General features: G+C 38.4%; 1 protein-coding gene and 1 non-coding gene across 9 annotated transcripts in view; one reads left to right on the top strand and one right to left on the bottom strand.

Annotated features, from left to right (window-relative positions):
* Positions 1–21,416, top strand: part of Hpse2 (heparanase 2 (inactive)) — a 686,746-nt gene that overhangs the window by 45,921 nt on the left and 619,409 nt on the right. The gene's annotated exons all lie outside the window — the stretch shown is intronic.
* Positions 6,978–7,118, bottom strand: LOC127190210 (small nucleolar RNA SNORA48). Its single transcript, XR_007830718.1, has one exon. It is a non-coding gene; the product is annotated as a small nucleolar RNA SNORA48 (small nucleolar RNA).

The raw sequence follows: 21,416 nt of genomic DNA, 5'->3' as shown, positions 1-21,416 counted from the left end.
TTTTGCTGTCCAAAAGTATATAAAATATATTTTAAAATAATTGAGTATGGCTGCTTTCAGTCTTTACTTTTTGTCTTTAGTTTTTTGAAGTTTGGCTGTGTGTGTGTGTGTAAAACTGTTATTACACTGGTTCAAATATAGTGTAAATTCAATGTTTCATTTTTCTTGTTGAAATTTTAAAAATATAATACATATAATCAATGTGACTTTGTCCTATTCATCCCCAATTCCCTCCCTCCAGCTCCTCCCATTTTCCTCCAAAATATCTCCTATCCCCCACCTAACTTCATGCCATAAAAAAGAAAACCTACTAAGTCCAATTATTGCTGTCCATTATGGACACAGTGTGGGATCATCCACTGGGGTGTGGGTAAACTACCAATGGCCATGTCCACAAAGAAAACAATCCAGCCTCTATACCACTGGCCCCCCATCTTTGGATCACTCTACCTTAGTCATTTTGAGCTCATAGTTCTGGGGACTCTGGGGACTCTGGGGACTTTAACACTGAATGTCATATGTTACCAGGGAAATTGAGGTCTTCTCTTTGTGTTTTTAATAATACTAATAAAAGAAAAATGAAATTAGTAGGAAACTTAGAACAATTTTATTAGAGTGTGAGAGAAAACAATAATGCAGGCAAGCTGTAAATCTTGGGTACCAGGAGGAGGGGTACAGAGAAGAGGAAGACAGAAATTCACACCTTTTGAGTGTTCAGCACTGGAGGTTAGTAAGCAGCCACATGGCAACAAGCAGTTCCGTAGTGAAGGTGGTGGTAGTTTCAGAGGAAGTGAGAAAGTTCAAAGTGCCAGAGAAACATACTTAGGGGTTAACCAGTATCCAAAGAAAGAGGCAGAAAAGAAGAGAAAAGTTGGCCAGCTTCCAGAGCTGCATGGCTGTGGCTCTGTTAAGTGACTGTAGCAAGGAAGGAAAAGTAATTATCTCCTTAAGACAGTGACTATTTCCCCCATCTCTTTAGATTGGCTTGAGGTATATTAGTCTTCCTAAGTGGTGGTCTCTTGGACGGGGAATTTGACAGGCCAAACTGGGTCAACTCTTAAGAGAGTAGACACTATAAAATGTTCTAAGGGCACAGGTAAATTCCGTTCTTTTGAGCAGGAGGAAGTAGCTTTCCCTTAAGGGGCCTCAACAGCATGCTGATAGCCTCACGGCCTCCAAGAGTACTTAACATTCCTTCCTCAAGACTTCCTAAAGTAATTCTGGGAGATGGGCTAAAATTGTAAAATAGACATAACCTGTTTCTACTTGACAACCTGGAGGTGCAGTTCCAAAGCTGTTCAGAGAAGGGATCACTGTCTGGGTTGGCGTGTTAGTCACACCTTCATGTACAACCTCCAGACAGAGGTTCTTTAGGTGCATGTGAGAAAACCAGAGCTTCCATCTGGTGTTCTTTGCTAGAGAATCAAATTCCTGCTTCTGACCAAGTTCAAGAATGGGCCTAAGCTTTTGGGATCTCTGCTTCTAAACTACAGAGACAGTCCTGTTACCTGTCCTCATTACCAAGCTAGTGAACTATCAGGGATAGTGGAGAAATTTGTGAATACAGCCCAGAGATTTTCCAACAGCCTATGCATGGAGACAAGACTAAAATAAAAATCAACCATGTAAGCAAATCTCATTTGAGAATCTTATGTTCATCTGTGTTTTAGTTACAATTCTATTGTTGTGAAGCAGCAACACTCTGACAAAAGCAACTCTTAAAAAAGAAGGCATTTAATTGGGAGCCTTGCTTGCATTTCAGATGGTTTGGCCAGGTTAGTCCATGATCATCATGGCAGAAAGTGCATGGAGCTGGAGCAGAAGCTAGAGCTTCACATCCCGATCATCAGGTGGCAAGCAGAGAGGCACTGGCCGGGCCTGGGCTTTTGGAATCTTAGAGCCCACTCCCAGTGACACACTTCCTCCAGCAAGGCCACACCTCTTAATCCTTCTCAATAGTTCTACTCCCTGATCGCCAGTTATTCAAATATATGAGCCTATATATCTTTTTACATATGAGATTACATTTGAGCCTATATATCAATCTAGAAGCAGCGTTCCTTCTTTTTAAAAATTGATTTAAAAAATTTGAGAGTTTCTGACTTGTATACTGTGTGTTGATTGTTAGCATTTTTCTTCCATGTTACCCTCACCCATTCTCGCTCACCCCATCTTTTTTTTCTCAATTTGTCCTTCTATATCATTATATTTTGAGAGGTACTAGTCTTTTGCAGGTGATTACGCTGCTGTGGGTTAATTATTGCTACAGCCATGTTATATCTGGAAGATAGCATTTCGTAGTACTCAACTCCCTCAACCTCTGCTATTATAGGTATTTTATTCATCTTTCTGCAATGTTGTCTTGGAGAGGGTGTTACAGATATCCCATTTGGGGTTGAGCATGCAGTAGTTTTTTTTATCAGCGGTGTTTTAATGAGTCTCTGATTTGACCACTGCTCACTATAAAAATAGATTTCTTTGCCCAACCAAGGCTGAGAGCTGTACTAATCTATGATATCTAGCACCTTTTCTTTGGTTTTGGGGCTCCAACTCAGGTCTTCAAGTTTGGGAGGCAGGTGCTTTCCTGACTGAGCTTAGCGCTCCAGCCTTTAAGAGCTTCATTATGATGTCTCTTGTTGTTGTTTCTATTTTTCTTTTTAGAGTTTATAGTTTTAACCTAATTTAGATTTTCCAAATTTCCCCCTATGTTCTCTCATTTCTTTTGTGGGGTCACAAATTACTTACATGATGTAACATTTGATATATTTGACAGCTGTGCTCAGGGTTCCTTCTCCCTTTCCTTTGGGATAGTTTGTGATTTTTTTGTTTTGTTTTGTTTTTGAGACAAGGTTTCCCTTTGTAACCCTGGCTGTCCTGAACTCAATTTGTAGACCAGGCTGACCTTGAACTCACAGAGATCCGCGTGCCTCTGCTTCCTAGTGCTGGGATTACAGACGTGCGCCACCACGCCTGTTAATAGTTTGTGATCTTGTGTCCTTAACATCATTGACCTTTCCTTCTTTAATATGGTATAAATTGTCTAATTCAAATGCTTTAATTTTTGTTATTTTATATTTCTACAAATTCAATTTATTTCTTTTATATTTCTTATCTTTACTACTGTTCTTTCTTTTCAAGCACATGGCATATATTTAGCAGAATTTTTCATAACGACTAATTGCTTCATCTGTGACTGTTTATGTCACTGAATTTTCTGAATTTCTTCTAAATATTCTTCTTTTATGTATACATTTATACTATTACACATACATACAATAAGCTACATACAGCAAGAAGAACCATGGAACAATCAGGAATTATGTAACAGTTACGTTCATAGTGTTTTGGATATTTGTATTCGGCAATCTTGGAGAAAACATCTTTCCTATCCTGGTGAGTCTAACAATCTGAATATAAATCAATATCTATCATATCTCATCAGTATCAGCTTTAAACATCTATCTAGACCTAAAAACATCTTCTATGGGATCATTACAGTTTGCCCAGAACACAGATTATGTTCATACACATGAACTTTTCCTGTTTCGCTGTTATAACAGTGGGCAGCAGTGGTGATTGTTGTACTTCATCCTTCTGGTGGCTCTTTTTTAAAGACTTATTTTGATTTTTAATTTATTCACTTTACATCCAGATTGTAGCCCCCTCACTTGTCTCCTTCTGGTTCCACCCTCCTTTCCTCATACCCCCTCCATCCTCTCCTAGTCCTCAGAAAGGGGGAGCCCTCCTCCCTTATCATCTGACCCCAGCCTATCAAGTCTCATCTGGACTTCCTGTATCCTTTTCCTCTGTGACCTGGCAAGGCTGCCCCACCAAGGGGAAGTGATCAACAAGTGGGCACCAGAGTCTACGTCAGAGGCAGCCTTTATTCCCTAGATTATGGGACCCACAAGGAGTCTGTGCTGCCCGTCGACTGCATTTGAGCAGAGGGGGAGTCTAGGTTCTCCCATGCATCGTCTTTGCTTGGTGCATCAGTCTCTGCAGCATAGCTCCCTCCCACCTCCCCTGCACCCCCTCCCGGCACCCAAATTTGTTGGCTCCATTGGTGTCCTTGTGGAGCTCCTGTCCACTCCAGATCCTTCTATTCCCCAACTATTCCATAAGACTCCCTGTGCTCCACCCCAAAGTTTGGCTATGAGTCTCAGCATCTGCTTTGATCTCCCACTGAGTGGAATCTTTCAGAGGCCTCTATAGTAGGCTCCTGTCCTGTTCCTCTCTTCAACCGCATCTGGTGTTTATTCTGTTTGCCCTTCTGGATGAGAATTAAGCACCTGCCCTAAGGCCCTCCTTGTTATTTGGCTTCTTTAGGTCTGTGTATTGTAGTGTGTTTATTCTGTATCATGTGGCCAATAATCTGCTTATAAGTGAATATATACCATGCATGTCTTTCTGGGTCTGTATTACCTCACTCAGGATGATCTTTTCTAGTTCCATCCATTTGCCTGCAAATTTCAAGATTTCCTTGCTTTTCATAGCTGAGTAGTATTCCATTGTGTAAATGTACCACAGTTTTTAAAATCTATTCTTTGGTTGATGGACATGTAAGTTATTTCCAGATTCTACCCTTCTGGTGGTTCTTTCTCACATACAGTGCATGGATTACCAACCAGAGTCATTAGGTGATTCCGTTTCTGTTCCCTGGAGTGCTAATGTATAGCGTCTTCTCCTGAGCTGTAAGTTATAGTTGTCCTTGCTTTTCCTAAATCTCAACTCTGCCTTGTTAACTCACCAAGACTACTGAATTATTTTTGGGTTCCCATCCCAGCACAGTAGTCTGAAAGCTGCCTGTGAGATAGGACACATAGTGCTCACTTTGTTTTTTTCTTTTTCTGTAAAGGTACTGCATTTTTATCTTAACCACATTCACATATTTTTCTTTCAATAGTATGTATTTATTTTTATTTATGTTTATATGTGTATGACTATATGATTTTTTGAGTACCACATGTATGCAAGAGCCAACAGAGGCCAGAAGATGGCATCAGATACCCTGGAGCTGGACTTATAGGTGACCATGTAGATGTTTACAACTGAACCTGAGTCCTTTGGAAGAGCAGTAAATGATCAGACATTATTTTGATTCCTTTTGAAGTTATTTGAGAAAAGAAGATATTAGTCTGATTCCTATCATGACATCATTAATACGAAAACTTGTGTTACAATGATAAGTTTCTCAGAATACCACCTTGTCCAAGTCTCTTTCTTACTGCCTTTCAGGGCGCTTATTGTTTGTTCTCTCACTAAACAGGCATGAGTTTGAACGTTATAGTATTTGAATCTCTTATTAAGATACAAAAGTATCTCATAATAAAGGAAGAATAGCAGCATGAGAAACTTGCTAAATCTTTGTGACATACCAGAAAACAAAGCTCTTGATATTTAGTTACTAGACTCAAATTTATTACAAAGTAGGTATACACTGGATAAATTATTTAATTTATATAGGTCTAATTTTGTTATTTGTCAAATAAGTAGGAATAAAGTACTAATTAGTTGGTTTCTGGTCAAGAACAAAATTAATATAATTCACAGAAAATGTAAACACACGTGTGTGTGTGTGTGTGTGTGTGTGTGTATGTGGTGTCTTGTAGGCAGTTGGCTGGGACAAGATGAAACTAAATATCTCCTCAACCACTGGCTGTCAGAAATTTATTATAATAAATGAAAACAGTAATTTCTTTCTTTTCTCATCTTTAAAAATTGAAAATAGATTATTCTCTCTTACAATATATCCTTACCACAGTTTCTTCTCCCTCTACTTTCCTCCCAGCTATCCCCCCAACTACCCTCTTTCACAGATCCATTCCCCCTCTGGCTCCTCTTCAGAAAAGAGCAGGCCTGAAAGAGAGAACAGTCAAATAGAAAAAAAAAGATACAGTAAAACAAGGCATAAAGCCATCATATCAAGACTGGACAAGGTAACTCAATATGAGGAAAAGAGTTCCAGGAGAAGGCAAAAGAGTCAGAAATATACCTACTCTCACTGTTAGGAGTCCCACAAAAACACGAAACTAACAGTTATAACATAGATGCAGAGAAACTGGTGTAGACCCATGCAGGCCCCATGTTTGCTGTTTCAGTCTCTTTGAGCCCATGTGAGTCCTGATTAGTTGATTAGGTAGACCATGTTCTCCTGCTGTCCTTCATCCCCTCTTATTCCTACAATCTTTCCTCCCCTTCTCCATGGAACTTGTTCTTCTGGGTGCTGCAGCTGATGAGGGGCAGGGTTAGCTCTCCTGCACTCATGACTCTGTGGGCAGGTTTCCTCACTTCTGGAGGTAGCAAAGGGCAGGAGTGGGGGCGTCACTTCTTCACCTGTGCCCCTTCACTGTAGATGAATGGTGGGGTCAACTCTCCCATACTTGTGGCTCCCATGCCCTTGTGGCTGGCTTACTCACACTCTTTCCACCAGGGCCAACTCCATTGTGCTGCCTTGGTGAGGCACAGGCTTGCTTTCTTGAGTGCTGCTGGTGAGAGATGGGGCCAGCTCTCCAAAGCATTGCAGCCAGTGAGGAGCGAGGCCAGTTCTGAATATCACCTGGACATCCACCTGGTCCCCAGCGGCTGCCCTGACCAGGGATGTGCCCATGTTATCTAGTGGTTCAGCATGTTCAGCAGCAGTTCAGGCTAAGACCTCACCATTGCTCCAGGTGGTGGGGCTGGCCACTCACAACAGGTTACTTCTCTCTACTCCCGAGTCTCCAGTTCCATCTCTCACCACAATGCTCAAGCTGTTTCTCTTCTCTTTCCCTAACATCTGTCTATCACATATTTGCACATTGTGGTGGAACCAGCGGCAGGCTGGCCATGTAGCTGGTGGGCCCCTGGGTGACATCCTCCATTGTGCTGTGTGGCACTGGAGGACAGGTTTGTGAATGGGTGGCATGGCAGTCCCAGGTCTCGGTCTGTCTTCCTCTTCCTGTGCTGTGCTGCCTGATTTATTTTATTTGGTATGGTTTTTATGTGTCCCAGGCATAAAAGAACTTTGACCACCAAACCAGGCATCAAACCAGGATGAACAAAGGACTGCCATCAACTCTGTCCCTGACTGAAATAACACCACCACCAACAAGGTGTCTCTTTGCCCATTGCCAGGGGGGTGAGATATCTTCTTGAGGATTTTCCCTTGGTGAATATGTAGTTTCCTTCCATATCTCTTTTTATTAATTTTGGTTTGAAGTCTATTTTGTTAGCTATTAAAATAGCTACACCAGATTGCTTTGTAGGTCCATTTGCGTGGAATATCTTTTTTCAGCCCTTTAACTTGAGGTAATGTCTATTCTTAATGTTGAGGTGTGTCTTTTGTATGTAGCAGAGGGATGGATTATGTTTTCACATCCATTTTGTTAATATGTGTCTTTTTTTTTTATTGTGGAGTTGAGGCCATTGATATTGAGAGATAACAATGACCAATGATTGTTAAATCCTCTTATTTTGTTGTTGTTGTTGCTTGTATGTTCTTTTGGTTTTGCTTATATGATATTATTTATATCCTGTGTTTTTATGGGCGTAGTTTGTAAGTAGTATAGCCCTGAGGGGAAAGGTTTCCTCAAAGCAAGTGTTACAGTTCTGAAGGGAAAGGCATTTTGCCAGTTGGGAGCCAAAGAATCACACAAAATCATCCACACAGCAAACCTCACACAAGATATTTATTGGGAAAGATACAAGAGGGAGGCTGTATTTGCTTGTGTGAGGAGCATCAAAAAACTGAGTGGTGGTAGGCTTTACATAGTGTTTCTTGGGCAGAAGTTTTCTAGGATGACCTGGCATTAGTAGGATTTTGTGTTTTGTTTTCCATGTATGGTGGAGCTTGGTCATCTGTGTCTCAAGTGGTTGGAAATGGCTGCTAGAGTAATCTGGGAGTAGTGCCTGACCACTTGTGTACCTCAAGGTGCTTAACTTGTTAATTTCCTTGGTTTAGCTTTTTTTCTTCTTCTAGCAACTTCTTTAGGACTGAATTTATAGATGGCTATATCCTGTCTAATCTGTTTGGTGCCCTACATACTTCTTGTGCCTTTATAGGCATGTCCTTTTTTGGGGGGTTAGAAAAATTATCTTCTGTGACTTTGTTCAAAATCTTATCTGTGTCTTTGAGCTGGTATTTTTCTTCCTTTATTCCTATTGTTTATAGGTTTGGTATTTTCATAGTGTCCCAGATTTTCTGGATCTTTTGTGTCTGGAAGTTTTTAGGTTTAACATTTTCTTTGACTACTGTATGTATTTTTTCTATTGTATCTTCAAAGCCTGAGATTCTCTCTTCCTTATTCTTTTATTCTGTTGGTAAAGTTTGTCTCTAGTTCTTGTTCACATTCCTAAATTTTTCTTTGCAGAATACCCTCTGTTTGTGTTTTGGTTATTGCTTCTATTTCCATTTTCAGGTCTTAAACAGTATTACTTGTTTCCTTCAACTGTTTGTTTTTTCCTGACTTTCTGTAGGGATTTATTCATTTCCTCTAATTGTTTGTTTATGTTTTCCTGCCTTTCTTTGAAGGACTTATTAATTTTCTCTTTAAGGAGCTTTGTCATCTTCATTAGTTGGTTTTAAGGTCTTTTTATTGTGCTTCAGCTATATTGGAATATTCAGGGTCTGCTGTGGAAAGATAGCTGAGCTCTGTTGGATACATATTACCCTGGCTGTTACTGATTCTGGGAGGGGAAGCTGCAGCTGGTGTTTTATTTCAGCACTAGGGATGATCCTGAGAATTGTATCTAGGGTAACAGAGATTATAGGGAAGGTCCATGGGCAGCCTAGTGTCTTCTGGCAGGAATGGCTTGTCCAGTTTAGTAATTTCTAAGAAGTCTAAGCCAACGGTCACAGAAGTGGCTGTGATGGGAACAAGGAAAGGAACCAGATTTCCTGTAAAACGAGTTATTTTGATGCACATCAGCATGTGCCTGCTGATGAATAAGGAGGCTTGCTATAGACCAAGGAGGACTGGCGAGAGGAGCCACGTGTCTGCGTGGGGATACACTGTGGATGTCAGGCTGAGTGTTCTCAATTATATTATTGTCATAAAAGTAGAGAAGTTTATTCCTAGACCAAGAGGTACAACTCTGCCTTAGCAGTTGAGACCAAAAGCACTAAGAATTCAAAAGCTTTTCAATCTCTGTACAGAAGAAGGTGTCTGTCAACGTGTTGTCAGAAAGCTCTTAAAGAAGTAAAAAGCTGTGGTGACTTTAACAATAACAGTCCCCTAGGCTCAAATATTTGAATGCTTAGTCATCAGGGATTGAAACTATGTAGGAGGGATTAGGAATTTTACCCTTGTTGGAGTAGGTGTGGCCTTGTTGGTGTGTCACTGGGGGTGGGCTTTGAGGTTTAAAAATACCTGACAGCTCTCTTGCTGCTGCTTGTGGATCCAGATGTAAAACTCTCAGCTGTTTCTCCAGCACCATACCATGTCTGCCAGCGTGCTACCATGCTTCCTTCCATGATGATGGCAATGGACTAAATTTCTGAAACTTTAAGCAAGCCCTAACTAAGTGGTTTCTTTTATAAGAGCTGCCACATTCATGGTGTCTCTTCACAGCAGTAGAATTCTGGCTAAGACTGAAGTCTAAGACCAAAGCATCCAAGATTCAGTGTCTTGTTACTCCAGGTGTCCTGTAACACACATGCTGACATAGTGTTCTGAAGAAACAACAAGACAAATAAGAAGCAGGTTGCAGAATATGTTAAACTTTTGGCCAAGAGAATGTAGGAAGCTAAAGAAAACACCAGGAATAGACTACCAAGAGATCTAGATGGTTCTCACTCAGTGGTTCTGTTTCTAAGTTTGAGTCCAGTAAGGTTAAGGGTTCATCAAATGACAACAAATGTTTAATATCTTTCTTTAAAAATGTAATGAGGACAATACTGAGAAAGATATGAGTCAAGCTACCAGTAGCCACTCCAAGATGACCAGATCTTTAAAAAAAGAAAAGAATGGAATTAGGTGTATTGGACGAGATGTGGAAAATCCCTGGAAGAGGCAGACTACTGAAGACTGCTTTTAAAATGATCTTGGAGCCCTCTATCTCAATTTGCTAGGCCTTCTGTTAGCAAAAAATTGCAGGCTGGACAGTTAAACACCAGAAACTCAATGATCACAATAGAAATGTATTAATCATGGTTCTGTTCTAGAAGCTAAAAACATTCAAAAATCAAGCTATCATTTTATTTGTTAGTTATCATCTGAAGCCCCTCTTTTTGGTTTATAGTTTACTTTTGCCTTTTCACTATGTTTTCACATGGATTTTATTTGTTCATGAACTTTCTTCCTTCATTTCTCTTTGTATGTCATTGGCATCTCATTGTGTATCTTAATATTTTCAGGAAATTGTACTGAATTGGATTAGATTTTAACTCTCTTACTGACCTTATTTTAACTTAATCCTTAAAGGCCCTCTGTTCAAATAAGTCATGTTCTGAGGTATGGAGAATTAGGGCTCTAGCATGACCTTGGGGAAATAAAGTTCATCCTGGAAAAATTAGTAGTTCTATAAGCACAAAACTGATAGAACCTCATCATTGACCTTAAACAGAATTTCTGCAATATGACTTGGAGATTTTAGCAGTTTTGGACCGGAAATGCTTACTTTAGTACCAATAGTTTATTAACTTTTCAGGCTAGGATACAACATGATGGTCCTCGCCGTAATAGATAGGCCAGCATTTACCAAGTGCCCTTTATATATTTGGCTCTAAGGCAGGAACTATAGCATCTGTAGAATTAGGCCCATGCCTTAGTTCTTAAGGAACTTAGTATAGTTAAATAAGCACAACAAAATTTCCTTAAAAACCTAGGTCACCAAAGACAATATAGAGGAACTGGATTATCTATCTTATATGAGAGTTTAGATGTGTTGAACCTATTAAGTCTGAGAAAATAGAATAAGGCTTTTTTTTTTTTTTTTGAGACAGGGTTTCTCTGTGTAGCCTTGGCTGTCCTGGACTCACTTTGTAGACCAGGCTGGCCTCGAACTCACAGCAATCCACCTGCCTCTGCCTCCCGAGTGCTGGGATTAAAAGCATGCGCCACCATACCCGGCCCAGAATAAGGCTTTTAAGAAGAATAGATACCAAGGTTTTCCTTGAGTGATGATATATTTGGCTAAGATGCATGGAACAAAGTTGGGAAAACTGGACATAAATATGTAGAAGACAAACTAGGCTTTTCTTTCTCACTTTGTGTAAAAGTGAATTTAAAACAGCCAAGGACTTTGGTGTAATAGGGACTTTAGAACCACTAGAGAAGAACCTAAAGGAAATCGTTCAGTGTGTGCACAGACAATGACTTCCTGAACAGGACTCTGGCAGCTTAGGAAATAGTAGCAAGAACTGACAAATGGGACTACATAAAATTAAAAAAACTGCAAATCAAAAGAAACAATAACCAGAGTGAAGTGACAATGTACGTAATGTGACAAAATATTTTCCAGCTACTTATCTGATAACTGTATAATAACCAGTACATATAAAGAACTTAAAACACAAAATACCAAAATAACAAATCATAAGCAATAAATTTAGAACAAATGAATAGGCAAAAACAGAAAAATGAACAAAAATGGAACTTTTTATTTGAAGAAGTCTTAACAGATAATAAATACATAAAAATATCAGTTTCATCTGTATGGAAATGCAAATAAAATTTATATCGAGAGACCATTTCACCCTCATCAAAATGTCTGTCATCAAAATCACAAAAATAAATGGTGAGGATATAGAGATAAAGGAAACTTTCACACACTGCTGGTAGGAATGTACAAAAGTCTAGCCACAAAGGAAATAAGTACAGCAGTTCCTCAAAAAGCAAAATATAGAACTGCCATGTGATTCACTACCACCATCTCTGAATAATAGCTCACAAAGAATCACAGCTTACTGTTGGGATACTTGCATACCCGTATTCTTTGCTGTCCTATTCACAATAACAAATAATGAAATCAACTATGTGTTCATCAGTGGATAAATAGATGAGCAAAATATTGTATATGTGCAAAATTGAGTTTTACTTGGCCTTAAAGAAGAATGAAGTGTTATTTTGCAAAAATAAATGAGAACTGGCGATCATCATGTGAAATGAAATAAGCCGGTCTCATACAGAACATGTTTTCTGTGATAAATGAAAAGTAAAAAAAGATAACACAGGGTGTGAAAATAAACGAGAAACTATTATGGACGTGGAAGGGGGAGAAGGGAATGTTGAAGTAGAACAGGAGAAGAAGTTAGAAGATTTCAAAATGATCAAAGGGTGTTGCATGTGTCTGTGGGAAGGGTCGGCCACTTCTGGACTTCCCCTCAAGGACTCTCTTCTACTTTCTGGAAAGAAAATACTTGGCTTTTAAAAAAATTTCTTTTATTTTTTAGATCATAATATTATTACAAAATTTTTCTTTTCCCTTTCTTCCCTTCATATATTCCCTTATGCCCCTTCCTGCTGCCTTTTAAAATTCATGGTCTCTTTTGTTTGTAATTGTTATTACACGCATATGTATACTGTCTAATATGTACGCATACTTTCAGGGCTCATTATTTGGCACTGGATAACCATTTGGTGTGTTCTTCCATGGGGAAGACTGTTTCTCTTACTGTCAGCATTCCTTAGCCACCCATAGGTATTTGTGTAGGTTTGAGGCCTCATGGTCCCTCCCCACTCCCACTGATGTGTTTGTTGTCCTTGTTAAGCTTATGCTTAAGCAGGCATGTTGGTGGGAATTTATCTTCGTAGCTTTTGACATCATGAGGAATGACTCTCACAACAAACTCCAGAATCCTCTGGCTCTTTCTGTCCTCTGTTCTGTAGTGTTTTCTGCGCCTTAGATGCGGGAGCTGTTTTGCAGTGTCTCCTTTGGGAGCGAGCTCCACAGCTTGGCATTCTGGGTGGTTTTGGTGCTCTATAATGGCCTCCATCTGTTGCAAAGAGATAATTTCTTGATAAGGGTGAGGTCTACACTTATCTATGGTTATAAGGATAAGCCTGAGAGCGTGGTGGGTACTATGCTGGTTTAGTAAAGTGGTGACTGTAGGTTTGCCTCCAGGTTACCAGGGCTGACTTCACTAGCCCTGGGTAGTTGCCTATGTTTCTAGTGCTAGTCTTGATTTTCCTCTTATTGAGTAGGCCTTATAACCATAGTCATTACATTAGTCATATTATTTTTTATTCCAGGCATGCATCATTTTGTGTGTGTGTGTGTGTGTGTGTGTGTGTGTGTGTGTGTGAAAATGGCAAGTAGACTTTTTTCAAGATATTTTTGATCATGAACTTGGTTAAAAGCACCATGAAAAATCCATGCTGAGTCTTGAATGCTGGTCCTCTTTGACAGTTCTTCCATAATATTAATTAGCCTATTGATTTTAAATGCAGTGTCTTTTAAGTTTCATGACACAGATAAAATTTGCCTCAGTGACTTGTAGTGTAATTTCAGGAGTGTCACCATTCCCATCTGGAGCCTCCTGAGTGCTGTCTTTGCACATTCTTATGGGTAATTCAGTCCTCACAGCTCCCAGCACAACTATTGATCAAATTATGTTTATAGCATTTTAGCACGTCTCTAGTACTTACCACTAAACTGTATCAAAGCTTTCCACAAGCCACTTCCACAGATTTGTTTTGAATCACATTGTCAGACAGTCATAAAGACATTATTCCTCTGGTACCAATTTTCTGTGTTAATGAGACTTTGTATCACTTTTATACATACCTGAGAGAAACAGCTTAAGGGAGAAAGGATTTATTTTGATTTACAATTTTAGAGGCTTGAACTCATAGCTGGTTGGCTCCATTCCTTGGGTCCGGAGACTAACTAAGAAGGATCTTATCGAGATGGATCATATTGGAGAAGCATTCCATAGCATAGCGTGCAGCAACACAGAGAATGATGATGGTGGGGATACATGTCTTTTAAGAGCATTCCCATTGACTTACTTTTTTATAAAAACATGGCCCCACCTCTTACATTGCAGTATTTCTCACCAGTGCTACTACATGATCAATCCATCAAGGGATTAATTCACTGTTTGGGTCAGAGCCCTTAGGATTCTGTCATTTCCCCAAAGTCCATCAGCTTGCTATCAAGCCATGAGTAGACGAGCCCATTGAAATCTTCTGAGATTCAGGCTATAAAAACTTTTAACTTCTCCTTTGGGTCTTTGTCTTTGTTACAAGGTTTGACGTTCACCTCCTGTCTTAAGGAACTCTGGGTCTAATTTTCATGCTTTGCCGGCCGTTACGTATGGCTGTCATTACTTCTGGAACCTCTTTCTTCACATTGTTGTGCTTCATGGCACCAGACAGGCTCTTCTTCCTCTTCCTTGGATTGCTGTGATAGATAATGGGGGATTCCTTGACCTCAGCTGCCCTCAGTGCTTCCCATACAACTGCCAGACTTATTTTAGTTAATGGGCTTCAGTAGGTGGCTTCTTTGATTCAGAGTTTCTGACATCTCTTTGAAGAATGGAAGAAAAAAACGTTCAAATCTTGAAATTGTTGCTAACCTGTTTTTCAGCTTCCTTTCCTCTCATCTGTGGTAAGATGTCTTAGTATTCTAAGTATGATGGCAAGGGAGTTGCCTAAACAGGAAGCAGAACTAGAGAAGGCTGAAATACATGTGCCTGGATTCTTATTTAGACTTCTACTGACCTTTTACCAAAACGCCACCCCATATAAATATACAAATATAGTATATATTCTCTTATTATCCCTATCTATGTTTATGTAAGTTTTTATTACATTGTTTTAGCATGTTTTCTCATGTTGCCATAGTATTTGTTTTGATTTCACATTGTTATTCCTCACATTAACATAGTATATTTTTTTATAGGCGCTAATGTATCATAATTAATAACCAGCATATATAGTCAATTCTTTCTGTTCAAAGCCTCATCCTTTCTGAGCTAGCTCTCTGTAGGTCCCCAGAGGCTGCCACTAGGAGGCTCCAAAACCATCCACATGAGGAAATTTGGTTTGCTTCCAGGTTAGACAAAGATCTGATGATGCTTTATGAAGTCTTATAAAAATTTAATATCTAAATGTTTTATATTTTTCAAATTCTGTACTTTTTTACTTTGTTGTCATCACCTTTGATTATACATTTCTTTTTGGAGAACTTATACTACCATGATGATAAGCCAGGAATATGAACATTCTACTCATAGCCAATTTACCCATGCCATAGAGAGAAAGTCAATTCTTCAAGCAGACAAGAATGAGCAGAATGAAGATGAGGTGTGCTTTATCCAAATATGTACATGAAGGGCAATTCTTCACTTTTCTTTAATTATTACTTATTTAACTTCCTAAGGGTTTAAAAAATTTCAGTAATTCTTAGAGAGTTTCAAAGCATGTATTCAGATCATAGTCTTCTTCTCACCCTAACCCTTCCAATTTTTCTCTCCCACTCCCCTACTCACCCAACACACCCAATGTCCAAAGGATTTTTAATATATTAGATTTCAAAAGAAAATAACATATAAGAGCATTGCTGCTCAATTACCAAGTATGCCAAACCATTGCCCATATATGTCATTTATGACTACTGTTTTAATGAACTGATATGAAACTATTTCCAAGAAGAGTGTCTTTATAAGGTATCCTTAGTACTGAGATAAATCTACAACTTTAGAACATTTTGCTTCTTTACTGTTTAGAGATGATGAATATAAGAGGAATATGCAGAACTGTATTAATACCACTATGTATCTTTAACTTTTCTTTAAACAATCTAAATTTGCATACTTTGTGGAGTTTATCTTCTTTCAGGAGCTCTCCAGACCACAACAATCATTCTTTTTTTTCTAAATTGAAAATAATTATAGCTGAATCTTAGATGTAAAAGAATTTTTGTTAATGTAGTCATGCTTTTTACACAATGCATGCATTCCACTGGGTATGGTTTAGAATACCTGAAGATACCCCAAATGATCCAGCAGATGTCTTGGTTTTGAACTAGCTGATTATGTACCTCCTCTTGTCTCAGCCCTACTATTTTCTAAGAACTAATGGTTTGTTGACAGCTTTGTATATTTGTGCTGACATTTATGATTTCTTGCAGTCCTTTTATTTAGCACTTTTGTGAGAAACATTCATGAAATATAGAAAACATTTTAGTGAATGGAATCTCAGAAATTGCAGATCAAAGAAATAAAGCAGTTATAATACATGGTGTTTGTTTAGATTAGTACTAGGAGCAGATCTTCAAGGATCCTCTTTTGATTATAGGATTCTTGCTTGGATGTGAAGACTAGTAGCACTAATATACAGATGACAATGCAGAGCTGTGGCTGATATAGTGAGGCAGGCCTTAGAAACATCTAGCAGATGCATAATGTATGCTTAGTAGTGTGATGTGATGACTTTGCTGCATGATTCAGCATCAGACCAAGTTGTGAATGTTTTTATGAACAATCTTTAATGTCTTCATTTGGGAATGATGTAGAACTGGAGATAATGAAGATAGGAGAGAGAGAGAGAGAGAGAGAGAGAGAGAGAGAGAGAGAGAGAGAGAGAGAGAGAGAGAGAGAGAAGAAGAAGAAGCAGAAGAAGAGAAGGCATGAGAAGAGAAGAGGAGAAGAGAAGAGACTTAAATATTCATGGCCATCTGCCAAATATCCATATATATTTGTATACATTTAGTACAAGTGGAAAAAATGTGCTGATGCTAATTCAGAGAGTCATTTATTCTGTTGGATAATATAATCCAAAGATCACCAGCAGCCAGGAGGCCTGGGTTCTAATCTTTGCTTAGTACAAAAATCACTAAATCTGCTGAAAATCTCTTTACACCAACCTTCATTTATTATTTATTTATTTTTATTTTTCTATTTATTTTTTATTTTTCAAGACAGGGTTTCCTGTGTAGACTTAGTTGTCCTGGAACTTGCTTTGTACAACAGGTTGGCCTCAAACTCAGAGATCCATCTGCTTCTGCCTCTTATGCTAGGATTAAAGGCATGCACCACCAGCTCCTGGCCAACCTCCATTTCTTTCTCTGGAAATGTGAGGGTATTTACTGCTTTACATGTTCTCCTAGATCAGAAGTCAGCAACATATACTTTCAGATAAAATTTTGTCATAATCTGTTTTATTAAGCATTTGTTGGAGCACAGCCATGCCTATTCATTTATATATTACCTATGACTGCTTTTACATGATAGTAGTAGAGATGACTAGTTGAAGCAGAATATCATATGCAAACCCTAAAATATTTACTGTGTGACTATAGAAGGCTTACAAACCCATGTCCTTGAAAACATTTGAAAATATTGGGGTTTTCAGCTGTTGAGACACAATATGGTTCTGGTATTGGTGAGAGGTAAGATTTCAGATGCTCTGGATGACATCTGAGGAACTGTGATGTTCTTATCAATAATTATCTGTTCTGATTATAAGAAGAGCTACTTTTAGAGCTATAATAAATGTTGTAGAGCCTGAAGACGTTAGTTTCTAAGTTTAAAAGTTTAGAATTTCTTTTTTATTCATTTTCCTTATCCCAAAGAAAAGGTATCTACCTAGAAACTTACTATTTACTATAACTAATGATGGAGTTTTATAAGTATTACATTTAAAATCAGGGAGAATCCAACAAAGCCTTAAGGTCACTTTTATACTTGGGATTGTACTTGGCTAGCAGCATAAGGCCATCTACTATGAAGAGTCTGAGAAATTTACCTTACTTATAGATTAACAGAGGAGAGCTTACCAGCATTTCTTGGATACTGGCAGAAAATGAGAGATCTATATGCTATAAAATTGTGTGTGTTATTTTCACAACATACATAACTGACAAAGTAATCATTGTTTTGCAGTAGTTTTCTGAGACCTAATTCCCACAGGTGCTTATCAGCTATAGGAGTACTGTGGTAGAAATTTGGGGGTTACTTATGTGCACTATCATATCATCTGCAAATAGGGATAATTTGACTTCCTCCTTTCACATTAGTATCCACTTGATCTCCTTTTATTGTCTTATTGCTTTAGATAGAACTTCAAGAATTATATTGAAGAGATATGGAGAAAGTGGGCAGCCTGTCTGGTTCTGGATTTTAGAGGAATTTCCTTGAGTATCTCACCATTTAATTTGATGTTGGCTATTGGCTTGCTGTATATAGCCTTTATTATGTTGAGGAAAGTGCCTTGTATCCCGGATCTCTTCAAAACTTTAAAGCTGAATGGGTATTGGATTTTGTCAAATGCTTTTTCTACACCTATGGAGATGATCATGTGGTTTTTTTCTTTCAGTTTGTTTATACGGTGGATTACCTTGATGGATTTCTGTGTATTGAACCATCCCTGTATGCCTGGAATGAAGCTTACTTGGTCATGGTGAATGATATCTTTGATGTGTTCTTGGATTTGGTTCACAAGTATTTTATTGAGTATTTTGCATCAATGTTCATAAGGAAATTGGTCTGAAATTCTCTTTCTTTCTTGAGTCTTTGTGAGGTTTACGTATCAACATGACTGTGTCCTCATAGAATGAGTTTGGTAATGCTCTATCCATTTCTATCTTTTGAAGTAGCTTGAAGAGAATCAGTATTAGCTCTTCTTTGAAGGTCTGGTAGAATTCTGCACTGCAACCATCTGACCCTGGGCTTTTTTTTTTTTTAGTTGGGACACTTTTAATGACTGCTTCTATTTCTGTAGGAGAAATAGGACTATTTAATTTGTTTATCTGATCTTGATTCAATTTTGGCACGTGGAATCGATCAAGAAAATTGTCCATTTTCTTTAGATTTTCAAATTTTGTGGCATATATGCCTTTGAAGTAGGATCTTATGATTCTTTGTATTTCCTCAGTGTCTGTTGTTATGTCTCCCTTTTCATTTCTGATTTTGTTAATTTGGATAGACTTTATGCCTTTTAATTAGTTTGCCTAATGGTTGTTTGTCTTACTGTTTTTCTCAAAGAACCAGACCTGGTATTGTTGATTCTTTGAATTGTTCTCTTTGTTTCCAATTTATTGATTTCAGCCCTGAGTTTGATTATTTCTAGATGTCTACTCCTCTTGGGTGTTTCTGCTTCTTTTTTTCTAGGTCTTCCAGATGTGTCATTAAGTTGCTTATGTGGGGTGTTTCCAGTTTCTTTATAAAGGCACTTAGTGCTATGAATTTTCCTCTTAGCATCACTTTCAATGTGTCCCACAAATTTGGGCATGTTGTTTCTTCATTTTCATTGAATTTCAAAGTCCTTAATTCCTTTATTTCTTCCCTGACCCAGGTGTCATTAAGTAGAGAGTTGTTTAGTTTCTATGTGTGTGTAGGTTTTTTAAAATTTCTGTTGTTGTTGAAGTCCAGCCTTGGACCATGGTGATCTGATAGGATACAAGGTATTATTTCAATCTTCTTGTATTGTTGAGGTTTGCTTTGTGACCTACTATGTGATCAATTTTGGAGAAGGTTCCATGGGGTGCTGGGAAGAAGGTATAATTCTTTGTGTTCGGCTGAAAAGTTCTGTAAATATCTGTTAAATCCATTTGATTCATGACATTGGGTAATGATGTTATTTCTTGGCTTAGTTTCTGTTTCAATGACCTATTCTTTGGTGAAAGTGGGGTGTTGAAGTCTCCCACTATCAGTGTGTGGGGACTGATGTGTGGTTTAAGCTTTGTTAATAGTTCTTTTACAAATGTGGGTGTCCTTGTATTGGGAGTGTAGATGTCCGAATTGCGATGTCATCTTGGACGACTTTACCTTTGATGAGTATGAAATGTCTTTCCTCATCTCTTTTGATTAATTTTGGTTGAAAGTCTATTTTATTAGATATGAAAATGGCTACACCAGCTTGATTCTTGTGTCTGTTTGCTTGGAACACCTTTTTCCAGCCTTTTGCCCTGAGGTAATGTCTATCCTTCTGGCTGAGATGTGTTTCTTGAATGCCAAAGAATGTCGAGTCTTGTTTATGCATCCATTCAGTTAGTCTGTGCCTTTTTAGTGGAGAATTGAGACCATTGATGTTGAGAGATATTAATGACCAATGACCAAAATCCCTTGATTTTGATGTTGGTTGTAATAGAGTATTTGTGTGGTTATCTTTTTTGAGGGTGTAGTTATCTATTTACAGTGTAATTTTGGTTGTAGCTTGTCACTTTGGGTTAGAGTTTTCCTTCTAGTAACTTCTGTAAGGCCAGCTTTGTGGATAGGTACTGTTTGAATCTGTTTTTGTTATGGAATATTTTGTTTTTTCCATCAATGATTATTAATAGTTTCACTGTGTATAGTGCTCTGGCCTGGCATCTGTGGTCTCTTAGGGTATGCAGGACCTCTGTCCAGGCTCTTCTGGCTTTTATGGTCTCTGCTAAGAAATCAGATATAATTCTGATAGATTTGCCATTATATGTTACTTGGCCCTTTTCCCTTTGCTCTTTTACTATCTTTTCTTTGTTCTGTATATTTTGTGTTTTGATTATTATGTTGCAGGAAGATTTTCTTTTCTGATCTATTTTATTTGGTGTTCTGTAGGTCTTTTGTATGTTTATATGCATCACCTTCTTTAAATTGGGGAAATTTTCTTCTATGATTTTGTTAAAAATATTGTCTGAGCCTTAGGGTTGGGTGTCTTCTCTCTCTTTAATGCCTATTATCCTCGTTTCATTTTTTTCATGTTGTCCTTGATTTCCTGGATGTTTTGTGTCTGGAGTTTTTCAGATTAGGATTTTCTTTCATGGTTGATTCAAGTTCTATGATTGTATCATCTAGTCTAGAGATTCGTTCCCCCATCTCTTGAATTCTATTAGAGAAGCTTACCTCTGTATTGCTTGCTTTTTTCTCTAAGTTCTCTCATTCTCATTTTTCTTTTGTGTGTGCTTTTATCATTGTGTCCATTGTCATCTTCAGGTCTTGAACTGTTTTATTGATTTCCTTCATTTGATTGTTTGTATTTTCCTGAATTTCTTCAGTGTCTCTTTATAGGCCTCCTTAATGTCTTCAACCTGTTTGGATGCATCTTCCTGCATTTGTTTACAGATTTTATTTGTTTCCTACATTATCATCTTCTTTACTAAAGATTTGAGGTCATTTTCTTGTATTTCAATTGTGTTTGAGTTCTCAGCGTTGCTTTCTTTGGGATAACTGGGACTTGGAGGTGCCATATTGTTTTGGTTTTTGTTCTTTGTGTTTTCATGCTGGCCTTTAGTCATCTTGCTGTCTGTGATGTTCGGAAGTAGCTTCTGGTGTCCTTAACTGGTCGTAGAGAGTGGATTGTTGGTGAGTAATTATAGGTTGAGGGCCCTTGCCTGTGGGTATCAGGGATCTCTTTCCCTGGAACAGGCACGTGACCTGGTTTCAGTTCCAGGAGATTTTGCTCCACACCCTGAGCTTCCCTCTAGGTCAGCAGAGGTGGTTGGTGCTCTGCAGCTCCAGAATCAGTTCAAGGTAGTGTAGGTAGAGTCGGTTGTCCTGTCTTTGGGTGGGGTTTGAA

The sequence above is a fragment of the Acomys russatus genome, chromosome 5, assembly GCF_903995435.1.
Source record: "Acomys russatus chromosome 5, mAcoRus1.1, whole genome shotgun sequence".
Lineage (NCBI taxonomy): Eukaryota > Metazoa > Chordata > Mammalia > Rodentia > Muridae > Acomys > Acomys russatus.
The sequence above is the reverse complement of the archived record's forward strand: the minus strand, read 5'-3'. Positions and strand labels throughout refer to the sequence as shown.